This window comes from Pseudophryne corroboree, chromosome 6 (genome assembly GCF_028390025.1).
Source record: "Pseudophryne corroboree isolate aPseCor3 chromosome 6, aPseCor3.hap2, whole genome shotgun sequence".
NCBI classification, from domain to species: Eukaryota; Metazoa; Chordata; class Amphibia; order Anura; family Myobatrachidae; genus Pseudophryne; species Pseudophryne corroboree.
Window position 1 is genome coordinate 793734597 of NC_086449.1, and position 21541 is coordinate 793756137.

General features: G+C 46.3%; 1 protein-coding gene and 1 long non-coding RNA gene across 11 annotated transcripts in view; one reads left to right on the forward strand and one right to left on the reverse strand.

Moving 5' to 3' along the window:
- Nucleotides 1-21541, forward strand: part of BICD1 (BICD cargo adaptor 1) — a 529680-nt gene that overhangs the window by 64287 nt on the left and 443852 nt on the right. The gene's annotated exons all lie outside the window — the stretch shown is intronic.
- The window catches only part of LOC134935743 (uncharacterized), a 196488-nt gene that overhangs the window by 56233 nt on the left and 118714 nt on the right, over nt 1-21541 (reverse strand). The window contains exon 1 of one of the 4 annotated variants that reach the window (XR_010180381.1): nt 17724-17929. The exons of the other annotated variants lie outside the window; for them this stretch is intronic. This is a non-coding gene — a long non-coding RNA (uncharacterized LOC134935743). Of the gene's footprint in view, nt 1-17723; nt 17930-21541 lie in introns of those variants that run through there. 4 annotated transcript variants of the gene reach the window in all.

Below are 21541 nucleotides of genomic sequence, written 5' to 3' on the forward strand. Positions count from 1 at the left end.
CAAAGCCAGGAAGGAGGTGACCGTACAACATTATCACCGTATTTGGCGAAAATATGTTGCGTGGTGCGAGGCCAGGAAGGCCCCTACAGAGGAATTTCAACTGGGTCGATTCCTGCATTTCCTGCAAACAGGACTGTCTATGGGCCTAAAATTAGGGTCCATTAAGGTTCAAATTTCGGCCCTGTCAATATTCTTCCAAAAAGAACTAGCTTCTGTTCCTGAAGTTCAGACGTTTGTCAAGGGAGTACTGCATATACAGCCTCCTTTTGTGCCTCCAGTGGCACCTTGGGATCTCAATGTAGTTTTGGGATTCCTAAAATCACATTGGTTTGAACCACTCACCACTGTGGACTTAAAATATCTCACATGGAAAGTGGTAATGCTGTTAGCCCTGGCTTCAGCCAGGCGTGTTTCAGAATTGGCGGCTTTATCCTATAAAAGCCCTTACCTAATTTTTCATACGGACAGGGCAGAATTGAGGACTCGTCCTCAATTTCTCCCTAAGGTGGTTTCAGCATTTCACTTAAACCAGCCTATTGTGGTGCCTGCGGCTACTAGGGACTTGGAGGATTCCAAGTTGCTGGACGTAGTCAGGGCCCTGAAAATATATGTTTCCAGGACGGCTGGAGTCAGAAAATCTGACTCGCTGTTTATCCTGTATGCACCCAACAAGCTGGGTGCTCCTGCTTCTAAGCAGACGATTGCTCGTTGGATTTGTAGTACAATTCAGCTTGCACATTCTGTGGCAGGCCTGCCACAGCCAAAATCTGTAAAAGCCCATTCCACACGGAAAGTGGGCTCATCTTGGGCGGCTGCCCGAGGGGTCTCGGCTTTACAACTTTGCCGAGCAGCTACTTGGTCAGGGGCAAACACGTTTGCTAAATTCTACAAATTTGATACCCTGGCTGAGGAGGACCTGGAGTTCTCTCATTCGGTGCTGCAGAGTCATCCGCACTCTCCCGCCCGTTTGGGAGCTTTGGTATAATCCCCATGGTCCTTTCGGAGTCCCCAGCATCCACTAGGACGTTAGAGAAAATAAGAATTTACTTACCGATAATTCTATTTCTCATAGTCCGTAGTGGATGCTGGGCGCCCATCCCAAGTGCGGATTGTCTGCATTACTTGTACATAGTTATTGTTACAAAAATCGGGTTATTGTTGTTGTGAGCCATCTTTTCAGAGGCTCCTTCTGTTATCATGCTGTTAACTGGGTTCAGATCACAAGTTGTACGGTGTGATTGGTGTGGCTGGTAAGAGTTTTACCCGGGATTCAAAATCCTTCCTTATTGTGTACGCTCGTCCGGGCACAGTATCCTAACTGAGGCTTGGAGGAGGGTCATAGGGGGAGGAGCCAGTGCACACCAGGTAGTCCTAAAGCTTTTTACTTTTGTGCCCAGTCTCCTGCGGAGCCGCTATTCCCCATGGTCCTTTCGGAGTCCCCAGCATCCACTACGGACTATGAGAAATAGAATTATCGGTAAGTAAATTCTTATTTTTTTTATAAGTAATGCGGGAGTATATACGGTTCTACTCCATTCTTAATTCCTCTAGACTCATATTCATGTATTTATCACTAGAGGATGTTGAATCCTCCAGGCTGCAATCAGAAACCTCAGCATCTCCACCTGCAGCACTAACCCCCGCCCCACCACAGGCAAGTTCATTCACCTTATCACCTCCCTGGGTTACCTCACCCAGAGAGCCGGTATCCTGCGGTTTGGGGGTCTCCAGTTTGGGATCCTGTTTCATCACCGGACCCACAATCACTGGAAACGCTGTACTGTCCAAATCCTCCAGCACTGAGGCTTCCACTGCAATCGGTAGGTCAGAATTCCCAGGGCCCCTCCCCAGGAGGATCCATCCTCCCCTGGGAGGCTCCCAGGGGAAACACTGCAGGCTTTTAAGAAGAACCAGAGCCTAGGAGCTATACACTGTGCACCTGTGTAGAATGCCCACATGTATTTACTGCTGCACCTGTGTATAATGCCGACATGTATATACCGCTGCACCTGTGTATAATGCCCACATGTATATACTGCTGCACCTGTGTATAATGCCCACATGTATATACTGCTGCACCTGTGTATAATGTCCACATGTATATACCGCCTCACCTGTGTATAATGTCCACATGTATATATTGCCGCACCTGTGTATAATGTCCACATGTATATACCGCTGCACCTGTGTACAGTGCCCACATGTATATATTGCCGCACCTGTGTACAATGCCCACATATATATACTGCCGCACCTGTTTACAATGCCACATGTATATACTGCCGCACCTGTGTATAATGTCCACATGTATATACCGCCGCACCTGTGTATAATGTCCACATGTATATACCGCCGCACCTGTGTATAATGTCCACATGTATATATTGCCGCACCTGTGTATAATATCCACATGTATATACCGCTGCACCTGTGTACAGTGCCCACATGTATATACTGCCGCACCTGTGTACAATGCCCACATGTATATACTGCTGCACCTGTGTATAATGTCCACATGTATATTCCGCCGCACCTGTGTATAATGTCCACATGTATATATTGCCGCACATGTGTACAATGCCCACATATATATAGTGCCGCACCTGTGTATAATGTCTACATGTATATACCGTCGCACCTGTGTATAATGTCCACATGTATATATTGCCGCACCTGTGTGCAATGCCCACATATATATACTGCTGCACTTGTGTATAATGCCCACATGTATATACTGCCGCACCTGTGTATTATGGCCACATGTATATATTGCTGCACATGTATATAATTCCTTCATAAACACTTGGGCTCAATATATTGTGTGTAAATATGGTTCTGGCTAATAGACTGAGGGCCTAATTCAGTAAGGATTGCAGTTGCACAGCTGCTTGCAGCAGCTTTGCAATTACAATCCTTTGTAATGCAAATGCAGGAGGAGGTGCATATACCACCTCCTTCCTGCATTTGCTATCGCATGGCATCTGTGATGAACATCGGACCATGGGTCGCTATGTTCATCTGCGACGGCAGGCTGGGCTTAAGCAGTGGCGGCCACCACCGTCCGTCCCCGCGAATTCCTCTGCATGTCAATCAGGCAGAGGCAGGGCCCATGTGCTTATGCAATCCTTACTGCATTAGATCCTAAGTCTGAATGGGTATGAAGGACAGTGTAACTTGGCATGAAAAAAAAACTGCAGCCGCTGAATTGTTGCACCTAATATACGGATGCAGACTCGCACACTGGTGTACCAGCGTCGCATATCGCATTTATCAGTGCAGACTCTTGAAGTGGTGCATCACATTTGCTATTCAGATGCACATTCCAGTGATAAAGGTGCTTAGTGCAAGCCAAGTCGCACGGAACCTGGCACATCTAGACGGGATGGGTTCTCTACGATCTGCCGGCCTCCCGGCGACCAGCATTCCGGCGCCGGGAGGCCGGCCGCCAGCTTACCGACAGTGTGGCGAGCGCAAATGAGCCCCTTGCGGGCTCGCTGCGCTCGCCACGCCACGGGCACGGTGGCACATTCTCCCTCCAGGGGGGTCGTGGACCCCCACGAGGGAGAATAAGTGTCGGTATGCCGGCTGTCGGGCTCCCTGCGCCGGTATGCTGGTCGCCGGGAGCCCGACCGCCGGCATACTGAAGACCACCCAGACGGGATGTGTGTGTGTATATATACATATATATATGTATATATACACTGCCTGTCGGACTGCCTGTCGGAATCCCAGCGGGCAGGATACCGACGCCGGAATCCTGACACCAGCTGAAATACCGGCGGTCGGAGTTACCCCTCTTAGGTGGTGGTGGAATAGAAACCACCGGGCCCAAAGCGCTGCAAGCGCATTGAGCCTGCGAGGGGACACGCTGCGCTCGCCACCTTGATCTCGGCTGTCGAGATCCTGGCGTCGGTCTCCTGGCGTACTATATATATAAAAATAAGTAAAATAGTTGTGAAGTCGGAACTGCATAAGTGGAGTTCCAAACTCCACCGAAGTTTATTTGCACATTCAAAGTTCGCACTTGTGAGGGTCAGTGTGGTACAATTTATACACAGCAAGCCATATAGGAAGGACCTTGGAAACACACAGTACCGATTAGATAGACCGGTCACTACACAATCGGTTACAGAAAGCACATTTGGTCAAGCTTTCAGCTGTATCCCTGAGACATGGGAACCTTTTGATTGTCGTTGTCGTATCCCCGAGCGCTCACGTCCTCAGGTGACTGCCACTCAGTGCGGCAAAGTGCCAGGTACAACAGTCTACAGTTAAAAACAGGTTCTTACTGGAAGCATACCGTGTGCATGTACCAACCAGACGTAGCTACAGGCAGCCTCGAATAAAACGTATGCCCGCCAATCTGCGATCACTTACAAAACCAAATATCTTTTCGTTCATGCAATTGCAGTGCGACATTTACACAGTGTTATGTGGGAAACAACCCCCAGTAATCTTTGTTTGTGGTGTGAGTGACGTATGACTTTCTCATACAATAAAAGTATGCAGCAGAAGAGACACACTGTAGAGGAAATGTCAGACAAAGGGATTTGACTAACAAAAGAATAAGAGTGGGAAGCATTCGGAACAGGGCGGAGCAGGTCATACTCAGGTGAAAAGACCCAGGGGTACTAGATAGGGATCAGCTGTATGCGCATTTATTTCCTCTATAATGGTAAGTGCTCTTACCTGTACAAGGACAGGTTTTATTGTTATATATACTGGAATGTCCAATTTACTCTTTCTCACACTTCCCCCCCATTATCTCCTTTCCTGGAGTGTAGGGGGATGCACATAACTCATGGCCCCTCGGGAGAAAAACAGTTTGCTAAAAGAGAACAGCTTGCCTAGGGAAAATATAACAACTTGCTTTTATATGCACTTAAGAATAGACACAAAATGGCTTCCAGCTTCCATATGCAATACAAAAACTCTCGCGTATATATAGGGGATGTAGCTGTAATGTCGACATTTACAATGTCTATAACACAGTGTCAACAGTTATGATATCAGCATTGTTGAAATGTCGACATTTTGCACAAACCGGCAGTGGAGGGATAGGGGCTAGGGTACAGGAGGGGAGGTTGGGGTTAGGCTGTGGGAGGCGAGGTTAGGCTGCGGGAGACGAGGTTAGGGTTAGGGTACAGGAGAGGAGGTTGGGGTTAGGCTGCGGGAGGGGAGGTTAGGGTTAGGCTGCGGGAGGCGAGGTTAGGGTTAGGCTGCGGGAGACGAGGTTAGGGTACAGGAGGGGAGGTTAGGGTTAGGCTGCGGGAGACAAGGTTAGGGTTAGGCTGCGGGAGGCGAGGTTAGGGTTAGGCTATGGGAGGCGGGGTTAGGGTACAGAAGGGGAGGTTAGGGTTATGGTGTGTACACACGGTGAGATCCTTGCTATGCCCGATTTTCACTCTGCGATTTCCTCTGAACTCCCCGGAGCCCATCACTACCGATTTTGACTAACTTTTCTTGAGATATGGACTACGTGTGCTTACGATTTTGGCTTATGTGAGATGTCCTTGACATGTGAAATGAACTAGATAGTACACCGATCTAGCAAGGATTGACTTGCCTGTACAGTCTATCTTTTCTTGTGATACCGACCTGGCGGGACCACTCATCGGGATCGAATCGGGATCGCAATCTCACCGTGTGTACACATCATTAGGCTGTGGGAGGGGAGGTAAGGGTTAGGCTGCGGGAGATGAGGTTAGGGTTAGGGTACAGAAGGGGAGGTTAGGGTTAGGCTGTGGGAGGGGAGGTTAGGGTTAGGCTACAGGAGGCGAGGTTAGGGTTAGGCTATGGGAGGCGTGGTTAGGGAACAGAAGGGGAGGTTAGGGTTAGGCTATGGGAGGCGTGGTTAGGGTACAGAAGGGGAGGTTAGTGTTAGGCTATGGGAGGCATGGTTAGGGTTAGGGTACAGGAGGGGAAGTTAGGGTTAGGCTACGGGAGACGAGGTTAGGGTTAAGCTACGGGAGGTGAGGTTAGGGTACAGGAGGGGAGGTTAGGGTACAGGAGGCAAGGTTAGGGTTAGGCTGTGGGAGACGAGGTTAGGGTTAGGCTATGGGAGGCGAGGCTATGGGAGGTGGGTTAGGGTACAGAAGGGGAGGTTAGGCTGTGGGAGGCGAGGTTAGGGTTAGGCTACAGGAGGCGAGGTTAGGGTACGGGAGGGGAAGTTAGGGTTAGGCTGCGGGAGACAAGGTTAGGGTTAGGCTGCAGGAGACGAGGTTAGGGTTAGGCTATGGGAGGCGAAGTTAGGGTACAGGAGGGGAGGTTAGGGTTAGGCTGCGGGAGGCGAGGTTAGGGTACAGGAGGCGGGGTTAGGCTGCAGGAGGTGAGGTTAATATTAGGCATTAGGGGGGAGAGTTGGAGGTTGGGGTTGGCAATAATCACCACTATAAGTTGCGCACAAGCTGTTGGAAGCTATCTTCAGGTCACCACCGCACCTGGAAGACATCATTGTACCACTATCATTGTATCATTGTATCACTGTACCAAGTAGGTCATGCTAGACCACCAGGAACATTTGTGGATATTCTAACCATGACGATATTTCACTTCAATTTGTAAAGCTCAATGGAATTTTATAAGAAATGTAATCAATCAATCAATCAATCAATCAATCAATCAGTTACAACCACGTTGACATGATGAATGCTGATAAACTATACCACACCCACTTGTGGAAAAATTTAGCTCAAAATGAAGGGCCTGATTTTCAGTCAGACACATTCCGCGGTTTGTCTTATGTATATCCGCAACAACCTATTTACTCCCTCAAAATCCGTGCGTCCGCATGTGGAAGCCTGTCCCGACCACCATTTTCACATCCCCAGCCGCAGCGGTCATCATTAGTGGGGTGCAAGATAAGAAGCTGGGTGCATAAGATCCATCACAAAGAGACCTCCCATTTCCATCCACATGCTACGGTCATTCACGCGGTCGTTGCCCAGTTACTGCCCATTTTGTGGATATTATGCCCTAGTGAACATCGTCCTGATCCAGCACATGTGCAGGCGCCAATATCTTCCTTTGGCATTTGCGTATTCTACTGAAATCCACGTGCGCATTCCCACTTGCGTCCGACTCAGGACCAGTCCCTATGTCTGGATGAAGAGAAAGTTGTTCAATGAAGGAACAGAGAAATCACTCACGTCAGTATAGTGTCTGGGGCCTCCTGTGTCTGCACTGGCATGAGCCTCCTCGGATCACTGGTTTTGCTGCCAGATTTGACGCTTCTCCTGCTGGCAGGAACATGTTTTGGCCATCACCTTTTTTTCATCTTATTGACTGCGATGACAGAGACTTGCACTCATAGTAAAATAGGGGGTCATTCCGAGTTGATCGCTCGCTAGCAGTTTTTAGCAGCCGTGCAAACGCTAAGCCGCCGCCCTCTGTGAGTGTATCTTAGTGTTAAGTCTGATTAACTTTAAGGAAAAAGAGCAGTACTTTTAAGACACCAATGTACAGTCCGCTGTGACCGTTAAGCGTGTGTGCATGTAACCCCTATCCAATGCGTACACGTTGCGTGCGCACGCCGTCACGCTGTTAGCACAGAGTAGCTACACGTGCGGCGGAATACACTCTATAACCCCTAACAGGAAACTGAATGCAACACTAATTGTATATTTGTATATGCAGTGTTGGGGTCCAACAGTTATTTACTAAAAAGGGTGTACAACAAGAAATACAATCATACAAGAGAAAACGCTACAATCAATGGATACATACGTTTGTTTCGCCTGCGCCACCCAGATACGGTCCTCAGTCAGTCTGGCTAGATGACCTTCAGAGAATTAACCTGTGACTGGCCTGGAGGACTTGTTTTTATATAATGGTCCAAAACACAATACAATGGGAAATGTATGCTCTTCTTCCATTGGTCCGGGGGTTGGACATATCCTGTGCACTGGGGATCAGTGGTCAGCTCAAACGGTGGGCGATGGCTAAGTCCTGAGATGTGATTACTGTTGTTTACATCTGAGTTCCCGCCCCAAGACCAGTTAAACCCACCACATTAATCATACATAAATTCGGTATTACTAATAACTTATTGCGGCAATATGCGACAATATCCTCATACCCACCGGATTACTGCTTATGTGACCCTGAACAATATGATCCCACACATGATATATTTACTTATTCCCATCCTCGAGATATGTGTATGTATATGTAAAAGGAACAAATGAGGAGCGTGGAGTATCAGTAAGCAGTTAGAAGTACTTCATTAACAACAGCATCTGCATACATACATCTTAGTATCGGACAAGTGGCACGATGTTTCACACATGGGCGCCTCCGGACAGCACCAGGGGAGCGGCCGCCGACCACAGCTGATTCACCGATCCCTTGCTCGGGACCTCACAGGATCAGAACAGCAACAATGAGATTACGTCCAACATCCAATTACCACACCTTTTTAACATGTTTCGTCTAAGAGACTTCGTCAGGAGGTGTGGCTACCCAAAGCGGACCTTCACAATTTATACTCTACATTCACTTTAGCATAATGAATTACCGGCTTCTATATTACTGCTAGTTCATAGTATAACAGATACATAATTGTTTAACACTAAAATTCCATACAAATATACACATACAATTATACAAAACTTCCACATTATACACATATATATAAATCTTTATTCTAAAACACGGACTCTGGCTACGTCACTTAATCAGCTGTAACTGATTATCTCACCACGTCCATATATTGGACTAAGGAGAAAATACTACCTCTCGATGCACAAGGGGGGTAATTCCGAGTTGATCGCAGCAGAAACTTTGTTAGCAGTTGGGCAAAACCATGTGCATTGCAGGGGAGGCAGATATAACATGTGCAGAGAGAGTTAGATTTGGGTGGGGTGTGTTCAATCTGCAATCTAAATTGCAGTGTAAAAATAAAGCAGCCAGTATTTACCCTGCACAGAAACAAAATAACCCACCCAAATCTAACTCTTTCTGCACATGTTATATCTGCCCCCCCCCCCCCCCCCCCTGCAGTGCACATGGTTTTGCCCAATTGCTAACAAACTTGCTGCTGCGATCAACTCAGAATTACCCCCATGGTTTCTTTCTCTCTATTAACCACCAATCTGCCAGAGCAGATTTATCTGATTATGTATTGTCATTGACCTACAAAGTAAACCCATTCCCTGCACTTATAGGCCCTACACACTGGCCGATTTGTTTGAAAGATATGAACGATCTCGTTCATAAATGAACGAGAACTCGTTCATATCTTTCAGTGTGGAGGCTCCAGCGATGAACGATGCGCGGCCCCACGCTCGTTCATCGCTGGTCCCCCGTCGGCTGTGCATGCAGACCAATATGCACGAGATCGTCCATATTTGGCTGCACTTCAATGGAGCCGCATGACGGGGGGAGTGAAGAAACTTCACTCCCCCTGTCGGGCAGCTCGGCGGCGGATCGGCATGTCTGTAGGGCCCTTTAGAGTGCTTTTCATCTCCGAGCTACCCTTATTACTAACCAAAATACAGCTGATTTATGACATGTAGCCATTTACCGCACAACATTAAAATACATGACACCTTCATAGTAGCATAGCGAAGCCCACACGCTTCATACACATTATATCAATTAACAATATACATATATTAAAAAAACTATATATATATATATATATATATATATGCATAAAAAATAAGGAAAGAAGGGTAAATCGGAACAAGTAGTAAATAAATAGATCAAAAAGGTATAATGCAAGGATAAATTTATAAGTTTATATATATTAAATCTCTATGATTCTCAATGCGGGAGCATAATAAAAAATCTAAAATATATACAGAATCCATAGAACATATATATATAAATATTTATATATATATATATATATATATATATATATATATATATACAGGGCCGTTTCTAGCCAATTTGGCTCCCAGTGCGAGATTTAAAAATGCGCCCCCCCCCCCACCCCCCCATTCACATAAAAAAAAATCCCACCTCCCCTTCCCCCATAGATATAAAGAGTGAAAGCATGCGCTCCCGGCAAGGCCTGGCCTCGTTAAAATGGGCGTGTCCTCATCTGATCTCATCATCACGGCCACAGGATAAAAAAAATAAAAAAAGGCCTAATTTTACACATTACAGCAGGCACGCGACCCCATTTTACACAGCACGGCAGGCAAGTGTCCCCATTTTACACATTGTGGCAGGAAAGTGTCCCCATTTTACACAGTACGAGTACGGTAGGCACGTGCCCCCATTTTACACATTGCGGCAGGAAAGGGTCCCCATTTTACACATTGCACATGGTTTTGCCCAATTGCTAACAAACTTGCTGCTGCGATCAACTCAGAATTACCCCCATGGTTTCTTTCTCTCTATTAACCACCAATCTGCCAGAGCAGATTTATCTGATTATGTATTGTCATTGACCTACAAAGTAAACCCATTCCCTGCACTTATAGGCCCTACACACATGCCGATTTGTTTGAAAGATATGAACGATCTCGTTCATAAATGAACGAGAACTCGTTCATATCTTTCAGTGTGGAGGCTCCAGCGATGAACGATGCGCGGCCCCACGCTCGTTCATCGCTGGTCCCCCGTCGGCTGTGCATGCAGACCAATATGCACGAGATCGTCCATATTTGGCTGCACTTCAATGGAGCCGCATGACGGGGGGAGTGAAGAAACTTCACTCCCCCTGTCGGGCAGCTCGGCGGCGGATCGGCATGTCTGTAGGGCCCTTTAGAGTGCTTTTCATCTCCGAGCTACCCTTATTACTAACCAAAATACAGCTGATTTATGACATGTAGCCATTTACCGCACAACATTAAAATACATGACACCTTCATAGTAGCATAGCGAAGCCCACACGCTTCATACACATTATATCAATTAACAATATACATATATTAAAAAAACTATATATATATATATGCATAAAAAAGAAGGAAAGAAGGGTAAATCGGAACAAGTAGTAAATAAATAGATCAAAAAGGTATAATGCAAGGATAAATTTACAAGTTTATATATATTAAATCTCTATGATTCTCAATGCGGGAGCATAATAAAAAATCTAAAATATATACAGAATCCATAGAACATATATATATAAATATTTTTTTATATATATATATATATATATATATATATATATATACAGGGCCGTTTCTAGCCAATTTGGCTCCCAGTGCGAGATTTAAAAATGCGCCCCCCCCCCCCCCACCCCCCCATTCACATAAAAAAAAATCCCACCCCCCCCTTCCCCCATAGATATAAAGAGTGAAAGCATGCGCTCCCGGCAAGGCCTGGCCTCGTTAAAATGGGCGTGTCCTCATCTGATCTCATCATCACGGCCACAGGATAAAAAAAATAAAAAAAGGCCTCATTTTACACATTACAGCAGGCACGCGACCCCATTTTACACAGCACGGCAGGCAAGTGTCCCCATTTTACACATTGTGGCAGGAAAGTGTCCCCATTTTACACAGTACGGTAGGCACGTGCCCCCATTTTACACATTGCGGCAGGAAAGGGTCCCCATTTTACACATTGCGGCAGGCACGTGCCCCCATTTTACACAGTACAACAGGCAAGTGTCCCCATTTTACACATTGCGGCAGTCATGTGTCCCCATTTTACACATTGCGGCAGGAAAGTGTCCCCATTTTACACATTGCGGCAGGCACGTGCCCCCATTTTACACATTCCGGCAGACAGGTGTCCCTATTTTGCACATTAAGGCAGGCAAGAGTCCACATTTAACACATTCCGGCAGACTGCGTCCCCATTTAATACATTCCAGCAGACAGGTGTCCACATTTTACACAGTACGGCAGGTGGTGGTGTGGGGGGGGGGGGGGAGGGAGTGAGAGAGAGAGGGAGAGGGGCTGACTTACATTTCAAGCGGTTCTTCCCGCTCTTCAGCCGCCTCTCCCTCATCTGCGCGGCGCCGCTGCCGGCCGGCTTGGCTCCCCCTTCTCCCTCCTCCCGAGTGCCCAGCTCGGGGGGCAAGGTATCGCGGAATGACACGATTGCGTCGTGACGTCACGACGCAAACGCGTCATTCCGCGAGACCTCGCCCCCCGAGCTGGGCACTCGGGAGGAGAGGGGAGGAGGGTTTCAAAGTCCTCAAAAAGTGCAGCTGCTGGCGCCCGGTGCGGTTGCACGGCTCGCCCGCCGCAAGAAACGGCACTGTATATAAATAACACCGACAGACAAGTGCCCAGCTTGATCCTCTACGTAAGCACATCTGTCATTACCTAGCACACTCATTATTATACTTAACCCAATATTTACCACACATTCGAATTAATAGATAATGAGATCTAATCTTGCACTCGGTCACAGCACAGATCATGTACACCTCTAAGTGGAACACACGGTCACATGGACCAACAACTGTGTGCCCCCTTAGATCTGGGGTAACATGTTCAATAGCCTTACAACTACATTTATTCAGGGACCCACCATTACACGCAAGGAAGTGTCTAGGGACAGAATGATTTGTTAACTTATTCGTGATACTCCTCATATGCTCTAACATTCGTATCTTCAATTGTCTTTTTATTTTGCCCACATACCGGGCACCACATTGGCACTCTAGAAGATATATGACATACGTTGTTTGACAATTTATCAATCCCTTTATGTTCCAATACTGGGTTCTATCTACATTCCAAATCTTCTTTTTATCTTTACTTATGTATTGGCATACCTTACAATATACATACACATACACACACACACACATACGCACACATATATATATATATATATATATATATATATATACATACATATTTCTGCTATTACAATTTAGTTATGATATATATATATATATATATATATATATATATATATATATTTCCATGAGTTTAGACTATAAATGTTATACCTCTGATATCTAAATGTCTGGTATGTGGTTTTGTAAGTTCTTTATTTGAGATTAGGGTTTGGCTTGTGTTCTTGTCTAGAATATATTGTTCTCTTGTTTGTCCTGACTTCTAGTGCAACAATGAAAGTCCAGTATCTGTTGTCTACAACAGATACTGGACAACTCTAGAACAATGGGGGCAAACAAAGGTGTTTGCCTTTCCCATAAATCAGGGTCTATTTTCCATGTTTTACAAAGCTTTGTGTAAACAAGAGAGTCTGATACATTCAAGACACTGCTTATAATTGAGTTCTTAAAAGTATCGCCTTGATTGTGTGTGAGTGATTTTATTATGATGTGTGCGCACAGTAACTGCCCATTGAAGAGTGTACAGACTGTGTGTGAGTTATGCACTATATGGATAAAATATTGAATATGGCTTTTGTGGCTTTTCTATGCGAATGCGTATGTTACCGTATTTACTCATACCACGTGCTAATACGCAGGGCTTCACGAGCCAATGTACGTAGCGTCCGGGTTTGCGCAAACACGGCTGGTACGCAACCGCACAGAGGCCACTCTGAATGGTGTTTGCACGTGATACATGTGGCTATAATATTTTTGACTTCGACATTAGCTTAGCAGAAGTGCGAACGAAAGGATCGCAGAACGGCTACAAAAAAAAATTGTGCAGTTTCTGAGCAGCTTCAGACCTACTCAGCGCTTGTGATCACTTCAGCCCATTCAGTTCCGGATTTGATGTCACAAACAGCCACGCCTGCGTTTTTCCTGTCACGCCTGCGTTTTTTCAAACACTCCCTGGAAACGGTCAGTTGACACCCAGAAACGCCCACTTCATGTCAGTCACTCTGCGGGCAGCAGTGCGACTGAAAAGCTTCGCTAGACCTTGTGTAAAAATACATCGGCCGTTGTGAAAGTACGTCGTGCGTGCGCACTGTGCCGCATACGCATGCGCAGAAGTGCCGTTTTTTTCATTAATCGCACCGCAGCGAACATTTTCAGCTAGCGATCAACTCAGAATGACCCCCATAGTATCTAAGGTTGAAAAAAGATGATCGAGTTCAGCCTATTTGTGGTCTCCTATGCAGGATCATGTGTCACTGCATGAAGGGTCACTATGAAGGGTCCAATAGCATCCATGGAGTCACAAATTGCTGCTTTCAAATTAAAGCTGTCTGACATTGAGGGCTGGTTGCGGCACAATAACGTTAGGATTGTCGGAGAAAGCAGAGGTTGTCCATCAGGAAAGTTTCTTGGAACAATGGCTTATTAACATTATGTTCTGGGATGCCTTTACAGCTGGAAGTGAGACACGTGATCCCATCTCAAACACCCTACCCCCACCCGGTGCTCCTGTCCGCACTTTTATAGCTACGGTGTTACGTTGTAAAGATCAGGATCCTGTCCCTTACTTGGGTAGACTCAAGGGTCCTCTGGACTTCAACAAGGTGGCAGTCTTTCCTGATTTCCAAATGGAAGGGCGCAATTCCTTCAAGTGAAGTAAAGACTCAGAAAGCTCCAGTTTCCGTAAGCTATGCTGTTCAGTGGCAGATGACAGGTCACATTTCTTTAAATGGCCAAAAGAGGCGACAGCCTGGCTTGACCATGCACGACCGTCCGATCATCTTTGACTGGTTGCGGCTATCACTATGCGATTATCATTCCAATGTGCCAATAAGTATTAAGCATTTGGAGAGAGCAAATATTATAGATGTTTTCTTTGAATATAATAGTGGATTACACCAGTCCCAAGTATCATATACCACTCATTAACTGTCCGAATACTTGTTTGTGACTGGCTTCTATGGAGCCTTAGATTTAATTGCTTCCTTAAGTCTAGCTGGATTTGTACTGGTGGCTGCAAATCGCAGGCTGTTACATCTGGGACCATTTGATGTATGACTTCAGCATCATGGAAAAAATCCCAACTCCTCACACTGTACCCTTTCATCTCCCAACCTAGACTGTATTAAAGTACAAAGGTGTCAAAGGTCACAGGATCTTCAGGAAATCGCTTACAGATGTTCAGCTCACTGCAGCAAACCTTAAAGACCTCCTACATATCTATGAATAAAAATGTCTTCAAAGGTATTTCCAATGTCCCTCTCACACAGTAATCATTGACAGAACATGAGGTTAACTGCCATCGGATAATCAGCTAATTTTGGTTAATATTGGATATTTGTAGTAGCCTTCCATGGAATTAATAACAGACAGCTGGCTGTGAACAGAAATTACAGTATCAATCCCAACTTTACAAAAATCATTTCCGTTCTAATATGCTACTAAAACTTTATCATATATAGGGGGATACTTATCAATGCTTGGAGAGAAATAACATGGAGAGAAATACCAACCAATCAGCTCCTACTATCATGTTTTCATACCTCCCAACTGTCCCGATTTTCGCGAGACAGTCCTGTTTTTTGGGGACTGTCCCGCGGTGGGGGGGCAGTTGGGAGGCTCCTGGAGCAACGTAGGGCATGCCAGCGGCTCAAAGAGCGCTGGGCATGCCCCCTCAGTGATGAAACTGGGGGCGTGGCTCGCGATTGCGGGTCCTCCCGTGAAGCCATGCCCCCTTTTCGAGAGCGCGCGTGTGTCCCTCTTCACAGGCAGACAAAGTTGGGAGGTATGTGTTACTACTGTGTTTAAAAAATGACAGGACCTGTTTAGTTGTACTTTATCTCTCTCCCATGTATGTTACTCCAAGCTTTGATAAATCACCCCAATATTTGTTACTACTGCATATTTTATATAAGCCAACTTACATTTAGGTGTAGTTGCCATTTACAAATGATGAACCAGCTGGGTACAGTCCACCAACCCCAGATAGTAATAAATGCTTCTCTGCAGTGTTAATGAGAATCCCTGCTGTGAAACTATTCTCCCAAAAACGTTTGTTCTGTGGCCAAATATAATAGATTGCGAGCTGCAGGCACCGACGTAATTTCGAAGATTTAACTACTATATTTAAAGAGGCAATGCTTTAAAAGGCAAAGCCAACCTGATTTTCACCTTTTATATTATTGCCCCTTTAAACCTACCAACGATATCTCAGAAATGGCACCAGTGCCTGCAATTTGTAGGCTGTTACATTTGGACCCTGGTCTGTACAGAAGAGGACTTGGGACCTTTTTCAGTAAGTATTGCAGATTCTGCATTTTAGCAGAATCTGCAATACTTGCAATCGTATGCTGGGGCCGCCCATGGCAGGGCAAGGCCGCCTAGCTTGCGACCCGCCGCCCACCCACTGTGGCGTTTTAGGGGCAGCAGCCGCGCCAAATGAGACAATGGTGTCTGGACTCCTGCCGGTGCAGCCAGTCTGCAGCGGCAGGCGGCATCCACAATTCCTGGGACCAGGCTGAAATTGCGGTGCAACGACAGGAGTCCCACCACCATTGTCTTGATCAGAGTGGCTACTTGTGTCGACACGCAGCCACCCCTAAAACACCGCCGACAGCTCCCCGTTTCCCCCGACGCCACCCCGAAAACTCTAGGTCACCGCCCCACAAACACCTCTGGCTGTCAATCAGTCAGAGGCGTTTGCAGTTAATGCAGGCTGACCGCATTAACTGCGGGTGCATGTGTAAGTAGGTCCCATCACTGATTTTGCGGTCGCATCGCGTTGCAACTTAAATCAGGCCCTTGGGCACCAGTACCGCTGACAGTGGGAATTGCCTGGTATTCTTGCGTGTTGCAGACCAGAAGGGGGCTGCACGGAGCAAGACATCACTGCTGCATCCCGGGTGCTGGTTGTGTTATGTGTAGCCAGGCAGCCATTGGCGTATCTAAAATGTTTGCACGTGGGCAATTTGAGCATACAATCATGTGTAATCTTTGGTGTTTGAGAAGAAAAAGAGTCTTTCCATGACCACAAGAACTAACACTTATGGGTAGATTTCCTAAAGTTTCTAAAAATGAAAGTGCTGTTGCCGATAGCAACCAATCAGATTCTACCTATCATTTCTCTATTGCATTCTAGAGAATTATAGACAGAATCTGATTGATAGAGATGAGTAACACCTCCACTTGTCTGTTTTAGAAGCTTTAGTAAATATACCCCTTAGTAGGGGATTTTCTGGTGAGTTTCTGGCGAGATTGAAGTTGATGAATGTAATAGCCTGCGAATTGAGGTAGAATCGCCAGAAATCCGCCAGAATCACTCTCCACTGGATACAAATCTCCATCCCGATATAAGTCATGTCAAACATACGGTATCCGGACTCCAGGTCGACAGCACAAAGGTCGACACACCTTAGGTCGACGCCAATTGGTCGACACACCTTAGGTCGACATGGACAAAATGTCGACATGGACAAAAGGTCGACATGGAAAAAGGTCGACATGAGTTTTTCGCGATTTTTTATTTTTTTGAACCTTTTCATACATAACGATCCACGTGGACTACGATTGGAACGGTAAAGTGTGCCGAGCGAAGCGGTAGCGGAGCGAAGGCACCACGCCCGAAGCATGGCGAGCGAAGCGAGCCATGCGAGGGGACACGGTGCACTAATTGGGGTTCCCGGTCACTCTACGAAGAAAACTACACCAAAAAAACATAAAAAACTCATGTCGACCCTTTTCCATGCCGACCTTGTTCCTATCGACCTTTTGTCCATGTTGACCTTTTGTCCACGTCGACCTAAGGTGTGTCGACCAATTGGCGTCGACCTTTGTGCTGTCGACCCTCAGTCCCAGACCCAAACATACAAGTCTCCAGATGTAAGAGCCTGTGACTTGCAAACCCGCCAGAAGATCACCAGAAAAACTAGCAAAATAAAAGAGGTTCCACTGGACTGCGAGATCCAGACACAACATAGGAAAGAGCCACATAAAAAAAACATGCATTACTTACTGGTCAAGTAAGGCCAGGGACTAACGCAGGATTTCTGGAGGGGGATTTCCAAATGTTTGAGTTTAGAGCAATTGTCATCAACCCATGAAAGATTGCATAATTAGCATGTAACAAGCTATAGTCTGCCCAAAACACAGTGCAGTGTATGTAATACTGCACGTCAGACATATGCAGGCCCAGAGGTCACAGTAAGCCAGGTACCAGATTCTCTCTCTGCTACGATGAATGAGCCCTCAGACTTGGTAGGAAAATCTGCTGCTGCTGGGTATGTGCTGCAGCTCAGTTTTGCTATTTATACTGCATGCAGTGGCCGCTGGCCAGGCTGTGGCGAAGGGGGATTTCTGGGTAACTGGAACCCCCCCCCTTTGTTTGCCCATGGGGACCCCAGATATTTTGATGGGCCATAATTATCTAATTCATGCATTATTGGTTCAATAATGTTAACAAATTAGAATATTTTTAATTATGAAGATATTATTTTTATGTCATTTGAGGCCATACTGTATGAATTCATTGATGATAGAAGTATATCAATGCTGGCACTTGTAGTGCCACAAATTTGTAATATAATTGATGCTTCTATCAATTCATTAATTATCTATCAACATAGTAACATAGTATCTGAGGTTGAAAAAAGACAATTGTCCATCGAGTTCAACCTATTTGTGGTCTCCTATGCTTGATGATTTGTCTAAAATTTTGACTGATGCTGCTGTCAGCCGTTGCATTCCATCCCTTTTTATAGTAACTATAGTGCGTGACTATGCACCATAACCCTGGATATCCTTATTCATTAGGAATTTATCTAACCCATTCTTAAAGGTGTTGACAGATTCCGCCATTACAACTCCCTCAGGCAGAGAATTCCAAACACGTATTGTCCTTACCGTGAAAAAGCCTTTACGACGTATTGTGCGGAATCTCCTCTCCTCTAACCTGAGCGAGTGTCCACGAGTCCTATGTGTTGATCTGGCCAAAAACAGGTCCCGCGCAAGCTCTGTGTATTGTCCCCTTATATATTTGTAGATGTTGATCATATCGCCTCTTAGTCTCCTCTTTTCCAGTGTAAACATGCCTAGTCTTTCAAGCCTTTCCTTGTATTCCATCGTCTCCATGCCCTTAATTAGTTTGGTCGCCCTCCTCTGAACCTTTTCTAGCTCCAGGATATCCTTTTTGTAGTACGGTGCCCAGAATTGTACACAGTATTCAAGATGCGGCCTCACTAGTGATTTATATAATGGGAGTACAACACCCTCGTCCCTTGCATTAATACCCCTTTTACACCACCCAGCGTATAACACGGGTTATTGCACATGAACGCACATAACCTGTTTTGCCAGTTGGTGTAAATGGGCCGAGTTGGAATAATCCGGGTCGAGTGACCCGGTATTCCAACTCGGGTAGATTGCAGGGTTGAACACGGGTTCAACCCGGTAAGATGTGCTGTGTAAACAGAAGCCGGGTCGATGTGACCAGACTCCCGTTCACAGTGTATGGAAGGGCGGCGCTGGGAGATCATGTGATCTCCCAGTGCTGCCCCTGCCGCGTCACCGGCAACGTCATCAACCTGGCAATATTCCGGGTTGGTGACTGCAGCAGGAAAGGGTGCTGACGCAGGTCGCAGCCGGGTAGCACCCGTGACAGGCTCCCAGCTGCGACCGCGTTTTAGGTGTAAAAGGGGTATAATTAATATACCCTCAGTTAAAATAAAAATAATATTGGTTGCATATCTTTATCATTTTAAATGTTATTATTTTTAAACATTAGTGCCCACAATAATACTTTTTTTTTCTTTTAGTAATTATAGCTCATCGATATTTTTATTGTTTTTGGGGGCCCTTAATTGAGTATTAATTAGTGACAAAGTAATACAGTACACATGTTTAATGTAGCTCTTTATTATGGCCAGGCAGATAGCACAGAATACGGGTGGTATTCATGTGACCGGCGGCCAGGAGACCGACAGTCACATGACCTCCCCCAGCATCCCGCCCCCTCACTATCCCGACGATCGGCATGCCGACCAGCAGGGACTATTTCCACTTGTGGATGTCCACCCATAGGGTGGGAATATAACCGTGGGGACCGCAGGTCGCTACTGAACCTGCAGCGTGGCGAGCGCGGTAAGCCCGCAAGACAAATTGGTGCTTTTCTTGGTATTATTGCAGCGCTACTATCATATATTATAGTTGGGTAATATATGGACGCTGGGGTGTGAGCTGGCATACTCCCTCTGTGTTTTTTCTTCAGGCTTCTCTGTAGGCTGTCCCCTTTTTGTTGGGCCAGTGTGAGTGTGGGGTGTTGGTACTACGTGTCGGCATGTCTGAGGCTGAGTGTTCCTCCCCGGAGGAAGTTACTGGGGGAGCAGAAAAGGGTCTGGAAATGGCTTTGTCGACACAGCCGACTGCTGATTGGGTTACTATGTTAAGTACACTTAATGCTAATGTGGCTTTATTGTCTAAGAGGCTAGATAAATCTGATTCTGAGACACAAACATGGAGAAAATCCATGGAGGATGCTTTGGCTCAGGTGGAGACCCCCTCAGGGTCACAAAAACGTTCATTTACCCAGATGGTAGATACAGATACCGACACGGATTCTGATTCAGATTTCGATTTTAATGAGGCTACTTTACACCCAAGGGTGGTTAAGAGTATTCAATACATGATTGTGGCTATTAAAGACGTTTTACATATCTCTGACGAACCTGCTGTTCAGGACACTAGGATTTCCCTATTTAAAGGGAAAAAGCCTGAGGTGAAGTTTCCCCCCTCTCATGAAATGAATGCTCTTTGTGAAAAAGCTTGGGAGTCGCCGAACAAGAGGTGGCAGATTCCCAAGAGAATTTTTATGGCGTATCCTTTCCCCTCTGATGACAGGGAAAAATGGGAGTCGTCTCCAAATGTCGACAAGGCTTTATCCCGTTTGTCCAAGAAGGTGACGCTTCCGTCCCCTGACACGGCTGCTCTCAAGGATCCGGCGGATTGCAAGCTGGAAACGTCTCTGAAGGCCATTTTCGTTAATACTGGTGCATTGCTCAGACCTGCTGTGGCGTCGGTATGGGTGAGTAGTGCTATTGCTAAGTGGGCTGATAATTTAGCTTCTGATATGAATACCTTTGATAAGGATAACATTCTTTTGACTCTTGGTTATATTAAGGATGCTGCAGATTACCTAAAGGATGCGGCGAGGGACGTTGGCCTCTTGGGATCAAGAGCCAATGCCATGGCGGTCTCGTCCAGGAGGGCGCTGTGGATCCATCAATGGAATGCTGATGCAGACTCCAAGAAAAATATGGAAGCTCTCCCCTTCAAAGGTAGTGTCTTGTTTGGTGACGGCCTTGCTGACCTGGGGTCTACCGCTACTGCGGGTAAGTCATCTTTTCTTCCTTATGTTCCCACTCAACAGAAAAAGGTGCCCCATCAGCAGATGCAGTCCTTTCGGCCTAATAAATACAAAAGAGGTAAGGGCTCGTCATTCCTCGCTTCCAAGGGTAGAGGAAGGGGAAAGAAGTCGCCTGCAGTGTCAGGCACCCAGGACCAAAAGTCCTCCCCCGCCTCTACCAAGTCCACCTCATGACGCTGGGGCTCCCCTGCGGGAGTCCGTGCCGGTGGGGGGCCGTCTCCGAATCTTCAGTCAGGTCTGGTTTCAGTCAGCCCTGGATCCTTGGGTCTTAGACATAGTGTCCCAAGGGTACAAGCTGGAGTTTCAGGAGATGCCCCCCCCCCCCCCCCCCCGCCGCTTTTTCAAATCAGCATTGCCAGTCTCTCTTCCAGAAAGGGAAGTGGTAAATGCTGCGATACAAAAGTTGTGTCAAC